Source organism: Pteronotus mesoamericanus, unplaced genomic scaffold, assembly GCF_021234165.1.
Source record: "Pteronotus mesoamericanus isolate MK-2021 breed Mesoamerican mustached bat unplaced genomic scaffold, CSHL_Meso_final scaffold_31, whole genome shotgun sequence".
NCBI lineage: Eukaryota > Metazoa > Chordata > Mammalia > Chiroptera > Mormoopidae > Pteronotus > Pteronotus mesoamericanus.
Genome location: NW_026555312.1, coordinates 35,816,245 through 35,834,118, shown reverse-complemented (window position 1 = coordinate 35,834,118; position 17,874 = coordinate 35,816,245). Strand labels below are relative to the sequence as shown.

The following is a 17,874-nucleotide window of genomic DNA, read 5'->3' as shown; positions in this document are numbered from 1 at the left end:
CAGGGTTTGGCTAGTGCAGCCAGGTTGGTACTTATGGAGGGGAGTGTGAGACCCAGGAAAGATGGTGTCTGTAGACAGCCTGGGGGAGGTACACAACACAGAGACATTGGAGGTTGTTCCTCCAGCCCTCTTCCCGAAGCCACATAACTCAATCTCTACCTGTATGACTCTAGTCCTTTCCGAGCTTCTGTCCATCTGTAGCCCAGGGTGAGTGTCTGCAAGTGAGATTTTGTCTGTTGGCTCTTCAAGAGGGCACCTGGGTTTCTGGCGGACTGCTGTCTCCCTGCTGTACAAAAACACACTGATTTTCATAGCCAGATGTTATGTGGGCTCCCTTTCCCGGGCCAGTTCTCAGGACTGGAGAGACTGGTGTGGGGTTGAGACCCCTCACTGTTCATGGTGGGATCTCTGCAGCTGAGTTACCCTTCTGGAACCTCAACTGCCACACATGGGTGCAGGGCCAACCCTTTTCACCTCTTTGCACCTCCTACAATTCTTAGTGTGGTCTCTTCTCTATATCCTTAGCTAGTCTTCAGATTGTTATCCAGGCTGATTGTTTTAGAATTGAATTGTAATATTGATATTATCCTGGGAAGAGATGAGTGTCACTTCTACTTTTTCTGCCATCATGGATCCCTCACTTTTTGGAGGGGTATTTTTTTTCCATTACCATTTATCCCCATTATACCGGCCTCCCCTCCTACAATACCACACTGTTGTCCATGTCTGTGAGTCCTTTTTCTGTTTTGCTCGATCCCTAAACCCCCTAATGGCCCCTCACCCTGCATCCCGCATAGCTGTCATCCTGCTCTCTGTCTAGTTGTGTGACTTTTGACTTAACCTCTATGAGCCAAGGTTTGCCAACCTTTACAATAGTGATAATAATGCTTACCTTATGGATATACTATGATGACTAAACAGATACCTGTAATGCATCTAGCACAGTATCTAACAATAGAAGTTGATGTCTTTACAAATTATGCCTAGAGCACCAGCTTTTAAGATAAGCCTTGCTTAATATCTACCCCTCCAATCTGTTCTTAGAACAGCCAAGTGTTCTTTCCTAAATGTAAATATCATATCCCCTTACTGAGGGAGAAGCCCTGTATATGTGACTTCTGTCAGTTAATCTTACTCTCTTCCTTATGAACTTTCATTATTCTGGCTTGCTTTCTTTCTGAGTGCTTCGTTTATAATACTGACTGGGGAATCAGTAACACAGGACTACCTTTTAATTCCTCACGCAATGATACGTTTTTTGATTTTTAGAGATAGAGGATGGGTGGAGGGGGTGGGGAAAGAAAGAAAGAGAGTGAGCAAGAGAGAGAGACATTGATGTGAGAGAGAAACATCAATAGGTTGCTTCCCATAGACACCCTGGCTGGGGCTCAAACCTGCAACCTAAGTTTGTGCCCTGACTGGGGATCAAACTCACAGCCTTTTGGTGTTTGCTCCAATCAACTGAGCTACCCAGCCAGGGCAGGACTACCTCTTAGTGTAGACCATCTTAAAATGATTCCTTTCATTTATTTTTATTTTATTTTAAATTTTTGTGATAGGAAACTTTAAACATATACAAAAGTAGGCTGATTGGTAAAATGAAACACGTTTATTCCAGACCCACACTTCAACAGTTGACAATTTATGACTAATCATTTTTTGTTTACACCCGTACCCGCCCCCCCATTATTTTGAAGCAAATTCTAGACATGTTATTTGTCAATATATCAGTCTGTATCTGTAAAGGATAAGTTCTTTTTTTTTTTTAAACCATGTATCAAAAAGAGTTCTTTAAACTTTAATGACTAACCCCTGGCTAAACATCATCTGATATCAGACTTTAAATATTATATATATTTTGATGACTCCCAAATTTATGTCTCCATCCCTGACTTCTCTGCCATGATTCATATAAAAGTATCCACTTGGTATCTCCACTTAAACCTCAAATGGACATCTCAGATGAAACATGTCCAAAACAAAACTCTTGATTTTTCCGTACAAAATCTGTTGCATCCTAAAGCTTCTTTTCTTGGTAAATGGTCCTACCATCCATTCAGTTGCTCAAGCCATAAAACTAGGAGTCATCCTTGATTTTTCTCTTTCTCTTACCCTCTACATCCAAAATATCAGCAAGTCTTATTAACTCTACCTCCAAAATATATCCCAAATCTGCTTACGTGTCTCTGTCTCAGCGTCTGCCGCCCTAGATCTCTCATGTGGTTTACTAAAGTATTTTCTTAATTGATTACCCTTACCTAATCTCTAGCCTCTTCTTTCTTTTTTTTTTTTCTTTTTCTTTCTTTTTTTTTTTTTGTAGAAAGAATAAAAGTGTATTCAGGGTTTTATTTTTAACTGACAACAAGTAGAAATCCTTTAGTGAGATTATGGCAACCTGACAACATTATGATTAAATCAATTAAACATACATGTGGTACTTGGAAGATCAAATTCTACAGCTGCCTCTTTTTATGGCTTCTAATTCATCTGGGTCCTTAAATGATGGGGAAAGCCCTTATTTCATGAGAAACGATTCCAAAATGAAGGTATAGATTCTTACCAGAAGTTGTTTTCAGGTTAATTGTTAAAATGAGACCTTCTATTTGTGTTTTGGTTATATCATCACCAGAATTCCTGTAATTCCACAATTGTGATTTTACAGTGTAGAAAACAATTCAGTTCTAGTCTGCTCACACACACACACACACACACACACACACACACACACCCCCTCCCCCCCAACCTCGAAAACCCAAAGTGGATTAGAATTGCTGAAGGATTCTTTCTGCCATTGTTTGATACAATCTGTTTATTCTCTTTATTCTTAATAGGTGCATAGACAGACTCACTTAAAATTCTTTCTATAGGAACATGTCTGATTTCAAGGATCTGGTGAATGGCTGGCCATACTCAGGGTAACATGTTTGAGTTAAATGGATTGCATAATTATACCACTTTTTCCGTTGCCAGTGTTGGTGGATAAATGACAGAATCTACATTCCAATTCTCATATAGAAAGCTGGCTACACAAAAGTCCCATTGTTAGCTTTGCTAGTAGAGCTTCAAGGTTTACCTCCTTGGCCTTCTGTGACCCAGAGTCTTGTAGCAATTCCAGAGAATGCTGTATCACCAAGGCCCACTTGGTCTGAGCTGAACAATTGGCTGTGACCTCTGTCATGCCCCTTTTGCTTTTGGATCTGATCCAAGGAATATGTAGTCTAGGGCAAGCCTGAGAGAGATTCATCCTAAGATAAGATTCATAAAGAATTTTCTCTTTGAAAAAAGAAGGAAAAGAAAAGCCTCAGGTATACCTCAATCTTTTCAAAATTGCAGTTAAAAACGTCCATGTTACAAGGAAATAGCAGCAGAGAATGGCTAATCTTAAAGCAACCAACCAAAAATAAAAAAAACCAAAAACCCCCTCAAAATAATTGTAACAAGTACCATGCCATTTTCTCCCCTTGGTTCTTTTATCCTGGGATTTCATTTAAGACCCAAAGCCTCTGAGAAAATGAAAAAGGCAAAGCCACAGAGGGAATCTACTTCAAAGCTAAATTTTGGAAGGCAATGTTAAAGCTATAAATAAAAGTTTGGGGACTGTTTCGAAAAAAATTAACAACTCTAGGACATTTTCTTCTTAGATGGGAAATCTCTCAAGTTCAGATCTTTCTAGAGTCATCCTGAATTCTTTAGTTATGAGGCAGTAAACGCAAGTGAAATGAGTCAAGTGCCAGCCAGGGATTTAAAATTAAAAAAAAAAAAAACAAAAACCCACCCCAAATAGCCATTCAAAGTAACTCTGCTGTTAGGGTAACAAGAGACATGTAAGAAAAGACTGTTGGCAAAACATCTGTCGTTCTGAAGAAATTACTAGTCAACGGTTCTGTTTTTGTTTCCATCAAAAGTCACACTGAAGTTTCAAGACTCTTAGAATTATTAAAGGATGAAAAGAACATGACAGTGTTTTGAATAGTGCTAAAATGGTACCCAGATTTGGTGTTTGTACAGCTCATTAAAAAAAGACAATGGTTTAAAAGTTGCAGGAAAAAAATGTGAACAAGGAGAACAGAAACAATCCAGGAAGATGATGCAGCCTAGATACAGCACATTTAATGTCTCTGTGGAAACAGAAAAGTAAGCCCCTTCTCTCTTCTCACGCTTACACTGGTAGCAGAATATGCACTAGAAAATTTGACCCTTAGAGTCAGTGAATAAAAGGATGAGCTCATACATCTTAATTGCGCTTTTTAAAAAGGCTGCTTATGATTTAAAGGATGCCCAAATGGAAAGACAGGGTATAGGGTGAGAGGCTGTTCCACATTTTAGTCCATTAGTCTTTGGCAAAGCCAAATCAAGGCCAAATTCACCTAAGATGCCCAATGGCTGAGGGAGAATCTCCACGGGGTCAAGTAAGCAAACCCAGATGAACATGGTGGATTAAAAAACTAAAACAAAGAAAAATCCTAGAAACGGTTGAAGGAAGAGTTTCACCCTGAAAAGGGAAGGGGGTAATTCTTGAAGGAATGAGGTGGAGGGCTGGAGAGTCGGCATGTGATGTCTGCTGCAGTGCTGGGTTGGGGCTTAGGAGTTGAGCCAGGGTTGCTGAAGACAGTAAGTGGCATTGGCTCTCTTCAAGAGGATCAGCTCCAACATGGGCAGCAAGAAGTTCGTGAAGCCAGCTGCCTCCTCCTGAGACCACTCATACTTCTGCACTTGTACCTCAAAAAGCCCTCAGGATTTCAGCTTCGTGGTGTGTTTCAAGTTACCTTTTTTGGTGAAACACTCCTTGGAATGTTTTCCTGCCACAGGGAGCTTGTGAGACACCTTCCCCAGAAATTCTGTGATCAGTGTAGTGTGATCTTCATCTTGAGTGTACTCTTCCCCTGAATAAGGTTCAAACAAATAGTCACATGTGTCCAGTTCAAAGGCCATGCATACCATGCTCCAGGTGACAGTGGGGTTATTATAGCTAGATCCAGTCAGAAGTTCCGAGAAGCAGTACTGCCATGTTTGACTATCTTCAGTGAAATGTTTATGCACCCAACATGCATTTCCAAGATCAGCAATCTTCACTTGGAGCTTCTCTGCATTTTTTGGATCAAGGGAGTTAAAATTTCCAGCAGTGGATTTTCCTTTGTTGTCCAGTATTCCATCATGTTCTTGGTCTTGTTCATGACAGGATATCTCTGCCTGAATGCTTTCTTGAAGTTGCTTGATGTCCTGTTTACTGAATGACAGGTCTGCATTTGATGAAGACTGGCACAGCATGGTATCTGACATCTCAGAGGTTACAGGTATACAAGAGTTTGTTTCTTGAGATGTGCCGCTGTCTCCATTTTAGGAGGTTAGGAAACCAGTTTCCTCCTTCCCTTTTTGGACATCGCAGTCATTAGCATTATGCAGATCCTCTTTAAGCCTCAGTGTTTCTTAATTACTGTTCTCAGTGTAATTAACAATTTCAGTTACTTCATTGCAATTAATTTCTTCTCTACCACCCTCTACTCAGTGTTCCATAAGTGTTTGATCCTGGTCAACAGTACTTGACTCTTCAAGTTTTTCTTGGGTCATTTTATTGGGCGGGTTCTCTTTCAAGGATCTTTCAACAGGACACATTCTTCTTGCTTGTTTGGTCTTTTTTTCCCAGGGCCCAACTCTTTCTTCATTTCCTCAATTTACTGCATTTGCTTCTCTAGTAATTCTGCGTGCTGCTTCTGCTGCTGCTTTAATTTCTTCTTCTTCTTCTTCTTCTTCTTCTCCTTTGAAATTTTGTCAGCTGATTTAGGCTGGGGCACAGTACTGACTGCAGTCTGCTGCCATTCCGTTGTTTCTGCAGCCATCTTCCAGATGTACTGCTTGTTCACTGACAAGATGTTTTCTGATTTAATGTCTGTGTGGATGATACGGCACTTGCTGTATAAATAATCCAGACCCTGTCACACTTGCTGAATGATTTTTTTTGACACCAGGCAGCGGAAGCCCTTGATAATTGGACTTGACGATCCACTTCAGCAGATGATGCCCCAAAACTTCAAACACCTTGCAGATAGGTGGTCCGTTATCTCCTGATATTTTAAAGTCATCTAGTAATTGAAAAAACGTTTCTCTATTTGGATCATTAGGGTCTGAATTGTGAAATGATTTTGGCAACCAGATTTCATCTAGTGCTGTTTCAGTATAATGTTCAGCACTTTTAACTACTTTCATGGCTACAAACCTCTTCCCCTGAATATCCCATGATAACCATACTGTTGAAAAGTATTCCCAACCCCACCTTCAGATCACGTGATACTTCCCATTGAATAGATCTCCAATTTTCACAAGACGATAACCTCATTTACAATAATCATTGGGATCTTCCTGCTTATCATCAGATGCCAGAGTCTCCTATTCCTGTTCTGATGGATCACTTTCAGAGTGGGGAGTAGAGCCCTGGTGCTGAGTTTCAGATTTCCTTTTGGCTTTATTCTTCTTGGTCTTGGTCCTTTTCTTTCAGGCCTGAAGTGCAAGCACTTCCCCTGCTCTATGGTGAAACTGGTAACCATCAGGTGCCTGTGCACTTGGATGGCCTCTAGCCTCTTCTAATCTAATCTCCCTAGGCAATCTAATCTCTCTAAATCAGTACTTAGTTAGTTAATTTGTTTATGGAAGGGTGATTTATGTACTTTAAAAGTGCCTTTCCAGAAACTACTTATTAATTATAGGACAGAAACAATAATGTTGCAATGGAGAAATCTGGCAGATACCAATTTGTTCAAGCGATTAAAGTTAACATTAGTTGTGATGGTGCAGAGATGTTTGCTATTTGATAACGTGCAATAGAATACAACTTCACATTTGTGATGTTTTAATTTGATCACAAGAAAATATCAGCGCAACCAACTTGAGAATAACGCTACAAAATAACTGACCTGTGATCCTCAAAAGTGCCCAGTTCATAAAAGTCAAGGAACTGTTACAGATGGAAGGAGACTAAAGAGATGGGACAACTAAATGCAACACATGATTCTCAAACCGATCCTGTCAATAGACATTATTGGAACAATTAGTGAAACTTAAAATGGGGTCTGAGAATGAGTTGCTGGCAATATATCAGTGTTAACCTTTTTTTAAATCTTCCCCTGAGGATATATTCCAGAGAGAGAAGAGAGAAACATCGATGTGAGAGAAACATCAATCAGTTGCCCTTTGTATGTGCCCCAACTGGGGACCGAACCCACAAACTAGGAATGTGCTGTGACTGGGTATCGATACCCAAACCCTTTGGTTTATGGGATGATGTTCCAACCAACGAGCCAGCCAGGGCTATCAGTGTTAACTTCTTGATTTTGATGGTTGCATTGTGGTTGTGTAATGAATGTCCTTGTTTGTATGAAATGCACATGAACATATTTGAATGTGATGGCGCATGTGGCAGTGACTTATTCTCAAATGATTCAGGAATAAATTTCTGTCTACAAGTACTCATAAATTTTTGTAAGTTTTAGATTGTTTTAAAAAGTTAAAGTTGCTCCACTGACTTTTGCCAAGAAACTCATAACATTGCTTCTAAATAGTTTGTTAGTTCTCTTGTGGGCAAAGGGGAATGTGGAAGAAGGCAGTGTAAAGTGTAAATAAAGAGATAAAAGTTTATGAGGAATATTATGTCAATAAATCCTACTCATCCTGAAAACTCTCCCAAGATTGACTGTTTTCCATTCAAACTCAGTTCCTATCTCACTTCAGCTCTTATCAACCCTCACCATTGCAACTACAGTCCATTGATTTGCTTCCTAACATTTTATCCCGGGTGGCTGGCACATGGGAGGCTCAGTAGCCATTTAAAGAATTAATAGTGGCCTCAGGAAATGAAGTTAACAATGAAATCTTAGAAATTAGCCATTTAACATTAGCCATTAGTATGAGAACTAAGAAACAAAGAATTTTTATTTTGTTTTCTGTGTTGTTTTTAAAGGGATATTTCTATTTATGGCCCCTCCAACTGCACATATTTTCACCATTTTCACTAGCAGTCCCAGGTAATTAGCTTCCTGTAATACTGCTATGTGACAGGTTCTTGTAGTCCAGATCTTGTACTCTTACCTGCTTGAGAGAGTTAGTATCATCTCCAAGGGATTTTTTTTCATGGTGTATGAGCTTTTTAAACCTTGCTGGATCTGGTTTGCTAATATTTTCTTGAGGATTTTAGCATCTATATTCATCAGGGATATGGGCCTATAATTTTTTTCCTTGTAGTCTCTTTATCTGATTTTGTAATTAGGATAACACTGGCCTCAAAATTAGCCTGGGAGTGTATCCTCCTCTTGAATTTTTTGGAATAGTTTGAGAAGGATCGGTGTTAGTTCCTTTTTCAATGTTTGAGGAGTAAAATTCCCTGTGAAACCATCCAGCTGAGGGCTTTTGTTTGTTGGGAGTTTTTTGATTACTGCTTGCTGGATTTCACTAGGTGTTATCTGTCTACCCAGATTCTCTTGATTCTTCCTGATTCAATTTGGAAGATTGTTTCTAGGAATTAATCCTTTTTGACCAGATTGTCCAATTTGTTGGTATATAGATGTTCATAATATTTTCTTACAATCTTCTGTATTTTGTGTCAGTTGTTACTTCTCTTTCATTTGTGATTTATTTATTTGTGTCCTCTGTCTTTTTCTCTTGTTGATTTTGTTAAAGGTTCATCAATCTTCTGAAAGAAGCAGCTCTTGGTTTCATTAATCTTTTGTATTGATATTTTTAGACTCTACTTCATTTATTTCTGCTCTGATCTTTATTACTTCCTTTCTTCTATATACTTTGGGCTTTGTTGCTCTTTTTCTAGTCCTTTTATTGTACGGTTATTTATTTGAGATTTTTCTTGTTTCTTGAGATAGTCATATAATGCTATGAATTTCCCTCTTAGGACTGCTTTTTCTATGTCCCATAGATTTTGGGTTGTTGTTTTCTCATTTTCATTTGTTTTAAAGTATCTTTTGAGTTCCTCCTTGATCTCATCATTAACCCATTCATTGTTTAGCAACATGTTATTTAGCCTCAATGTCTTTGTGTGTTCTTCAGTTTTTTTCTCATGATTGATTTCTAGTTTCCTAGTATTAAGGACAGAGAAGATGCTTGAAATGATTTCAATTTTCTTAAATTTATTGAGACTTACTTTGTGTACTAGCATGTGGTCAACCCTAAAATATGTTTCATATGCACTTGAAAAAAATGTATATCCTGCTGCTTTGGGATGAAATGCTCTGAAGATATCAGTTACATCCATCTGATCTAGTGTGTCATTTAAGGCTGGCATTTCCTTATTGATTTTCTGTCTGGAAGATCTATGCACTGCTATCAATGGGTTGTTAAAATCCCTTACTATGACTGTATTACTGACAATCTCTTCTGTCCATCAAGATTTGGTTTATATATGTAGATGCTTTTATATTGAGTGCGTAAATGTTTACTAGAGTAAACATTTCCTCTTGTTGGCATATATATGGGTATTTTTTCATTATCCATTCAGCTACTCTATGTCTTTTGATTGGCGTATTTACGCCATTTATTTTACATTTAAAGTGATTATTGATAGGTACGTGTTTATTGCCATTTTGTTCTTTTAACTGTTTTATTTCTTTATTCTTCCTCTTCATTCCTTCTTCCTTCTCCTTCCCCTCGTTCTTCCTCCTCCTCCTCCTCTTCCTCCTGTGTCTTCTTCCTCATGCTCCTTTTCCTGTGGCTGTTCCTTCTCCTGCTCTTGCTCCCTGCTCTTCTTGCAGAAGGCACCTTAACATTTCTTGTATTACTGTGTTGGCAATAACAAACTCCTTTAGCTTTTTCTTGTGTGGGAAGCTCTTTATTTCTCCTTCATTTGTAAATGATAGCCTTGCTGGGTAAAGCAGTCTTGGTTGCAGGTCCTTGTTTTTTATCACTTTGAATATTTCATGCCACTCCTTCTGGCCTGAAATGTTTCTGTTGAGAAATCAGCTGTCAATCTGATGGGAGCTTCCTTAAAGGTAATTAACTGTCTTTTTCTTGAAGGTTTTAAGATTCTATTCTTGTCTTTAACCTTTGCCACTTTAATTATGATGCATCTAGCAGTGGGTCTGCGTGGGTTCATCTTGTTTGTGAGTCTCTGTGCTTCTTGGATTTGTGTGCCTTTTTCCCTCACCAGGTTAGGGAAGTTCTCAGTTATTTTTAAAAATAGGTTCTCAATCCCTTGCTCTCCTTTTCTCTTGGTACCTTATGATGTGGATGTTGTTATGCTTCATATTGTCCCAAACTTTTCTTATACTGTCCTCTTTCTTTTAATTCCTTTCTTTTTCCTTCTCTGATTCGGTGTTTTCTGCTACCTTGTCTTTCAAATTGCTGATTCAGTCCTCTGCTTCATCCAAACTACAGTTTATTCTTTCTAGTGTATTCTTCACTTCACATATTGTATTCTTCATTTCTGACTGGTTCTTTTTTATGGTTTTCGTGTCATTTTTCATGCTGTTGTAGTTTGCACTAAGTTCTCTGTAGAGGTCACCAACTTCCTTGAGCATCCTTATAATGACTTTTTTTTGAACTCTATATCTGATAAATTTCTTGTCTCAATGTCCCTTAGCTCTGTTTCTGGAGTTTTCTCCTGTTCTTTGATTTGGGACCTGTTTCTTTGTCTCATGATTTTGGCTGCCTTCTTGTGTTTGTTTCTGTGTATTAAATCTTCTATGATTCTCAGTCTTGGTAGGGTGGCCTTATATAGTAGGTGTACTGTGGGACCCAGTGGCACAGCCTCCTTGATCACCTGAGCTGGGCACCCCAGAAATGTCCCTAATGTGTGTTGTGTGGGCCCTGCTATTATAATTGAATTTTGATTGCTATTGGCTTGTTCATGCATGGGGTCCACCCTCAGGCTTGCTGAATGTGATGATCAACCCTGACCACAGTTTATAAGCTGCTGTGTGGGTCCTGATCACTAGAAATGGAATTCACCTCAGCAGGGTCTGGTGCCTGTAGAGATCTCCCTTAGTATATGATGCTTATGGAACTAATTGGTTCTGCTCTTATGTTGACTGAAGCTGCCATCTTGGTGTGTTGCTTCTGGAACCTTTGGGAGGGGCTCTGTTTCAGGCTAATGTCAGATGCTGCCCATGACTGGCCCTGGACAACCTGTTTGGAGCTACAAAGTGATCCACAGTTTGTGGCTGCCTCTGCTAGGCCTGGGTGTGCATGCAAAGGACCAAGCTGAACACCAAGGCTGGCTTTTACCACCACCGGGCCCAGGGACAGGTCAGCAAATGTTCCAAAGCACCCTGAGATCCACTTGTGTGTGCCTCCATTTGCAGGCTGCCTGCAAGGCTCAGTCACTGAAAGAGCCTCTGGCAGTACTGGAGCTGCATGAGGTAGGTTTTCAGGGAGTTACCTGGCAGTAGCCAGTGGTGTTCACCAGAGTGAAACAGGTTCAAATTCAGTGCCAGTGCTGATTCTGAGGCAACTCAACAAATATCCCAGGGTACACCACGACTAGTTCCCAGCCGCAGAGGTTCCCATACCTTTGTGATAAGGCAGGGTCCCAGGGAATCATCAGGGTGATGCCAGCAGAGTTGGTCAGGCTCAAATAGACCAAGATTTGGCTGCGTGCTGGGAGGGCTCTGCACCAGTTGGGTATGTGAGGGAAAACCGCCCCCTGTCCTAGAGCCACAGTGCTAGTCTGTCCTAGATTCTGCCCAGAGCCTGATTTCAGCAGGGCAGGGCCACTGAGGAGAATGGATGGTGAGACTGCCAGAATTCAGTAGAGTGGGTCTAGTCAATCTCCCATGACAGCAAGGTGCCTGTCAAACTTGGGGGGAAGGTGTGAGTGTGGCCCTTCCCCCACAACCACATAACTCAGTCTGTCCCAGATTTTGCCCAGACAGGTGGGGTGGAACCACCAGGAGTCAGGAGGGTGGGAGTGTCAGGGTTCCAAAGTTTGGCGCTAGTGGGTTACCCATCAGGAAGTCTCCAGTCAGGTTCATGGTATAGTAGGGGGGATGGCTTCTGCCCCAAAGCCACACAGCTCAGTCACTGACACCCCCTGAGTCTGCCCAGACTTCTACATTCTAAATCAAGTAGCTTCACTCCTCAGCAAGAAGCAAGTTCTACAGGGTGGGGCTACTGGAGTCCAGAGTGTGGGGCTACTCCATACTCCCAGACTGATGCCATATGGAGGGGATTACTCCACCCAAGAAAACTGGCATCTGCAATGTGGGAGAAGGACTCAGCTCAGGGACCCTGGAAGCTCTTACTTCAGCTCTGTCCTTAGAGCCACAAAATCCATTCTCTCCTCATGTGACTCTGTTCTGCTCTGCTCTCCTCCACTGAAACCCAGAGTGAGTGGCTGCAAATGAGATTTTGTGCATTGGCCCTTTAAGAAGGTGCCTGCTTCTCCAGCAGACTTCTGTCTCTTCCTGGCAGACAGAATCCCCACTGATTTTCACAGCCAGATGTTATGTGGGCACCTCTTCCTGGCTCTGATGCTCTGAGCTGGGGAGCCCAGCTTTGGGTTGAGACCCCATGCTTCTCAGCAGGTACCTTTGAGAACTGAGGTACCCCTCCAGAATCTCAGATGCCACTTGTGGGTGTAGGGCCAGCCCTTTTTGCATCTTCTTCCTTCCTATCAGCTGTGAAGTGGTTTCTTCTGTAAATCCTTGGTTCTGAAGATTTCCCTTAAGCTACTCTTCATTTGGTTTTTCAGGCTGAATGTTCTATATTTTAGTTGTAGTTCCAGTTTGATCTTGGGAGGAGATGAGTGTTTCATCTACCTACTCTGCCATTATCTTAATCTTTCAAGTACCCTTTTTAATATGTATATCCCATTGTTTCAACACAGGGAAGGGCATTCCATATATAAAATGACCTCTGTCTACCTGTTTAACCTATCTCCTACTCACCCAGTTGCTCATGAACGTCTCAGGTACAAGTTTCCTTTCTGTTCTTAAAACACATGGGCCATAATCCCTGTATATCAGCTATTTATTTGGAATGTGTCCTTCCTGTCTTTGCATGGATGGCTCTTTGTCATTCAGCTCTTGGTTTAAATGTCACCTCCTCAGAAAATTCTTCACTGACTGTCCTCTCTTAAGAAACTCCTCCCACCTTCAGTCAGTTCCCATTATATCATCCTTTTTTAGATTTATTCACATGTTTATTACTTTTTTTACTATTTCTTCTTAATATCATTCCCCCCACTTCTGAATTCAGTTTTTGTCTCCCTGAAGTATATACCCTTCTAGTAGTATTTCCAATAAATTGTGGTGGTGAACTCTTGATTGTTGACTAAAATCATATTTATTTCATAATTGGCAGCCAATAACTTTTGCAGATCACATACATGTCCTTGAAACTTTGGTTAAATTTTTTTTAATCAGTTAGGAAACTTAGTCAGTGACTAAGAAAATAACTGTTACGCACCCAAAGTAACTATAACTCTCCCAGCCAAAGTTAAGGATGTCATTTACCCTCGGAATGGCCTCTTAAACTTTAGCTAGCCTTTCTAATTCTACCAGCTCTCAACATCATGTTCTTAATTAGCAAAGACCCACCCCAGCATGTACTTCTGAATACCATGTAAGGACTCCCAGAAACATCTCAGTCATCCAGTTATGCCTCATACTGCTGGGATTCTGTCCAAACCTCAGCCAGTTTCTGTTTTGGACAGGCAGATTAGATTTGGCACAATTTTGTTCCCTTGCGAATGCTGTTCATCTGTATAAGCTTTCCTTTACCTTTCCAAGACCTTTTGATATTCATAGTTCTTAGAACTAAGGTGAATTCCTCAGTAATCAAGGAGTCAGTCCTTGGAGCCCTCAAATCCATTCCAAGTTTGTTAAACTATGACCTACAGGCCAAGTCCAACCTGCTGTATTGGAAAACAGCCACACTAATTCCTTTACATGCTGTCTGTGGCTTCTTTTTCACTGTAACAGCAGAACTAAGTAGCTGCAACAGATACCATATGCCTGTAAAGCCTAAAATATTTACTATTTGTCCCTTCACAGGGAAAGATTGCTGATCCCTTGACTAAGTTATAATAGCTGATTTGTCTGCAGTTGTCGGGCATGCTATTGGCCTATAGCCTTTCTAGTGAAACACTACACAAATTTGCTATTTGCTAAAGTAACCAGAGTCTGCGTCCCTTTATTTACATGTGTGTATACGCATATGGTATGGAGAAAGAGTGTCCAAATACTTCCCAGACTATGATAAAATGTGATGTCCTTCTCTCTGGAAAGTTAGAAGCTTGAATTTTTAAAATGCTTATTTTCCAGTTATATCTTAATTTGTATTATCTCTACTAAGAGAACCCTATCAAAGTCATTTTTTATGCTTAGGACAAAACTAATCTCTGAAGATCAAATTTCTACTTTTCAGAAACAAAAGTAAAAATGGAGAAAGAAGCTAAAAGTCACTTCTTGCTCTCCTGTTCACATTCTTTGCATTCTTCGCAGTAAAGAAACTTCTGGACTGTTAGCATTATAAAGATCACATCTGCATCTGCTGACGTTTTGTTCCTAAAGTTTAGATGAGTTCATAAAGTCCTTACTATTGAATTTTTTAATAACCCTCTTTTAGAGAATGTCCTCACTTCTTGCTAATCACAGAATGATACAGAATTGTTTTGTTTGTACTATGATGGGATGCTCTTCAGACAACTTTATGTTTCTTTCCCTTTTGAGAGGTGATAAAACACCAGAGAAGTAAGCTGGCTTGTTTTGAGTCTCATAATGAATATACTCCGAAGTGAAGTCTCAAACTGAGACTTCCCCAACTTATTGGATCAGTATTGTTTCCTTGTCTGCCTAATGAATCTGAAGTTAAATACCAGTATCTTATTGTGTAATTATTACCACACTTTCACATTATCTCAGTTGTTCCAATGTCTATGACAGTGCATCTTTCTTATTTTATAGGAAATTGAAAAACAGAGAAGATCTTGGATATTCTCATTGCTACTTTGCAGGCAGGTGGCAGAGCCAGACTCTGACTTCATAGATGTTTGGCCCTGCAGTGATTTTTGTTTCATTCTTGGTGGCTCTGGGGGACTCTGGCCCACAAAGTCCTCGGATTCACCGTGGATGGAAGAAAGAGTCCTTCCAGACACCATTTGTTTGCCTGTCAAGGAAAGGGGAAGGTGATTCTCTCTCAAGGAGAATGCCCCCAGCCCCTGTGCTCAATAGCTTTTATTGAGGGGGTTACAAATAGGGAATAGGTAGCAGGAATGTATAGGTAATTTAATTACATCAGTATCTTAGGTTTACAGAGAGTAGGTGATGTTTAAAGAAGACAATGGCAGGAACACACCAAATTGCTTGGGTCCAAGATGAACAAACATTATGGCACCAAATGGGATTTGGGTCCAGGTCCAGAAATTTTGTAAATTTCTTTCCCAGCCTTAGGCTGATTATCTGGTATAAGATGAACAGAGTTTGAGGGAGAAACAAAGCATGCTTCAAGGAGTATAAATTACTTCTAGTTTTCCCCGGGGGCCCTAGGAACTATTATCAGGTCCTGCCTATCAACAACATTTCCAGTGTTCCGGCCAAAACTTATGGGGCCTCTTCCAGGCCCCAGCGTGCACAGGACTACAGTCCCCTGTACCACTCAAAACGGCCCCCTACAGGTGATGATTGTTGAGTCTGTTGGTTGATGTCTTTTATAAAAAGTCATCCTGAGCACAAGCAGGCATGTGACCAGTAAGTGCCATAGCAGTATATAATTCATGGACCTGTCACGCAGTCAAGCAGTCAGTAAATACTCAACATTGGCATAGTTGTTCATGCTCTTAAAAGCACTTTATGTGAATTTACTAATTAATATATGCTTCTGTAAATGTCACTACACCTATTTTACAGAAGAATAAAGGGAGACATGGACAGGTTAGCACTGGTGGAAGAACTGAAATTAAATTTGACATTCTAACTTCTAGGCCTGAGTTCAGACCTAGGCAATCGTTTCAGTCAGTGATTAATTAACATAACTGAAGGAGAATATTGATTAGAGTCATCAGGTGCTATTCAAATGTTTAATTCCAGGACAAGCAGTTATCCTTTCTGGTGCCTCTGTAATGATGATTTGTTAACTGCAGGGAGAAAGGCTTGCCTGAAAAGAACAAAATGATGGTCGTAGTGCGCACTGATCAGCTCCTCACCCCTACTCCTAGTTACCCTGGAGTGATATAGTCTCCGTAATCAGCCATTGGCCTTTTTATGCTGCTGGCACATGGATAAAGCTTCACTGTGCATCCAGGAGGACGTCCTGTTCCTCTGACTTCCTAGTGAGGAAGGAATTTCCCACCTGGCTCCTTGTATGCTCCACTTTGGAACCTGTCCTAGTTCCATCCTCCATGGTGCTGCAAGAGGAAATTTTGCTGTGGGGAGTCTGGATACAGATCCTGGTGGTGTTCTCCAGTGCGTTCCTTGTTGCCCAGAACCCACCTACAATTCTCAGTCCCTGCTGTATGAGTCAGCTTGGGCTGCCATAACAGAATACGACAAATAGGGTGGCTTAAACAACAGAAATTTATTTTCTCACAGTTATGAAGGCCAGAAGTCCAAGATCAAGGTTCCAGTTGACTCGGTTTCTGGTGAGGACACTAACTATCTGGCAGATGGCTGCCTTCTCACTATGTCCTCACTTTCCTCAGTGAATGTATGCAGAGAAGGAAGGTGGAAGAGAGACAGAGTGAAAGCCAGAAGACCAAGCTCTCTGGTGTCTATTCTTATAAGGACACTAATTCTGTCTGATCAGGGCCCCATCCTTCTGATTTCATTTAATCTTAATTGTTTCCTAGAGTCCCCATATCCAAGTACAGCCACACTAGGGGGTTAGGACTTTGATATATAAATGCCATAACATCTGCCATGGGTGTTCAGAGAAGGAAGAGTGCCGGTGGATAGTAAGACATCCTGGGTAATGTGAGACTTGAATAGTGTATAATGGCTGGCTGACTTTGGAATAGATAGAAAGAAGAAGGGAGGCGACTCTAGGAAGGGAAATTAGGCACAGCAAAGGTGTCACATGTGGTTTGTCTATGGGATATGGAGATATGGTATAGAAATACATTGGCTTGTTGGGAGCTAAAGAACTATGTCTCAGAAAGTCTGGAAGAACTATGGAAGTACACTTTGCAGCCTCATTGTGATGGATCTGGAAGATCTGCAAGTGGTCGTGAGGATCTCTGGATGATGTGGAACAGAGGAAGAGAAGAACAAAAGTGATATTTTAGGAAGAGTCCCCTGGCAGGGTAGACAGAAGGTACAGGTGCTCCTGTCCCTCTTCTTGTGGCACCTTTTCCAGTCATAGGGCCTGCCTCTGTCCCCTGTTGATACAAAGACCTGAGGCAGTACTGTATGTGGGAAGACTTCTATTTCTCATTCTCAGAGTGGTCTTCGTACACCCACGTTTCTAATAAAAATCATAAATGTCATACTAGACCAAATTCTCATTTTCTAACATTTTGTGAATTTGTATAATTGTATGCCCAAAATGAAAAACTCACAAGGTAAAGATTGATCCCAAAATACCATTTTGTAAATAGCCATTATCTCTCATTTATGACTACTTAAATTATTTTCCCCTTCATCACTTCTGAGCAATGATGCTCCTTTCCTTAAATTTTTCTTACTCATTTTTTTATACCTTGCTCCTTTTATATGTATTGTTCTCTCTGTGGGGAGGAGGCAGTTGAAAAATAGTTTCTCAGAGTGTGGCCCTAGGACCACACTTTGGTGTTTGTATACAGGTAGATTCCTGGGCCATACCCCAGACCTATAGAATCAGTCCCTGGAGGTTGGAGACACCATCTCCCAAACTCCCAAAGTAATTCTTAGGTACATTAACATCTGATAACAATTTTAGAATATAGACACTTAGAAGTCACTCAGA

General features: G+C 40.6%; 1 protein-coding gene and 1 pseudogene across 7 annotated transcripts in view; one reads left to right on the top strand and one right to left on the bottom strand.

Annotated features, from left to right (window-relative positions):
- PEAK1 (pseudopodium enriched atypical kinase 1) overlaps positions 1-17,874 on the top strand; it is a 241,051-nt gene that overhangs the window by 153,501 nt on the left and 69,676 nt on the right. The window lies entirely within an intron of this gene.
- Positions 4,582-16,186, bottom strand: LOC129085747 (SRSF protein kinase 1-like; annotated as a pseudogene).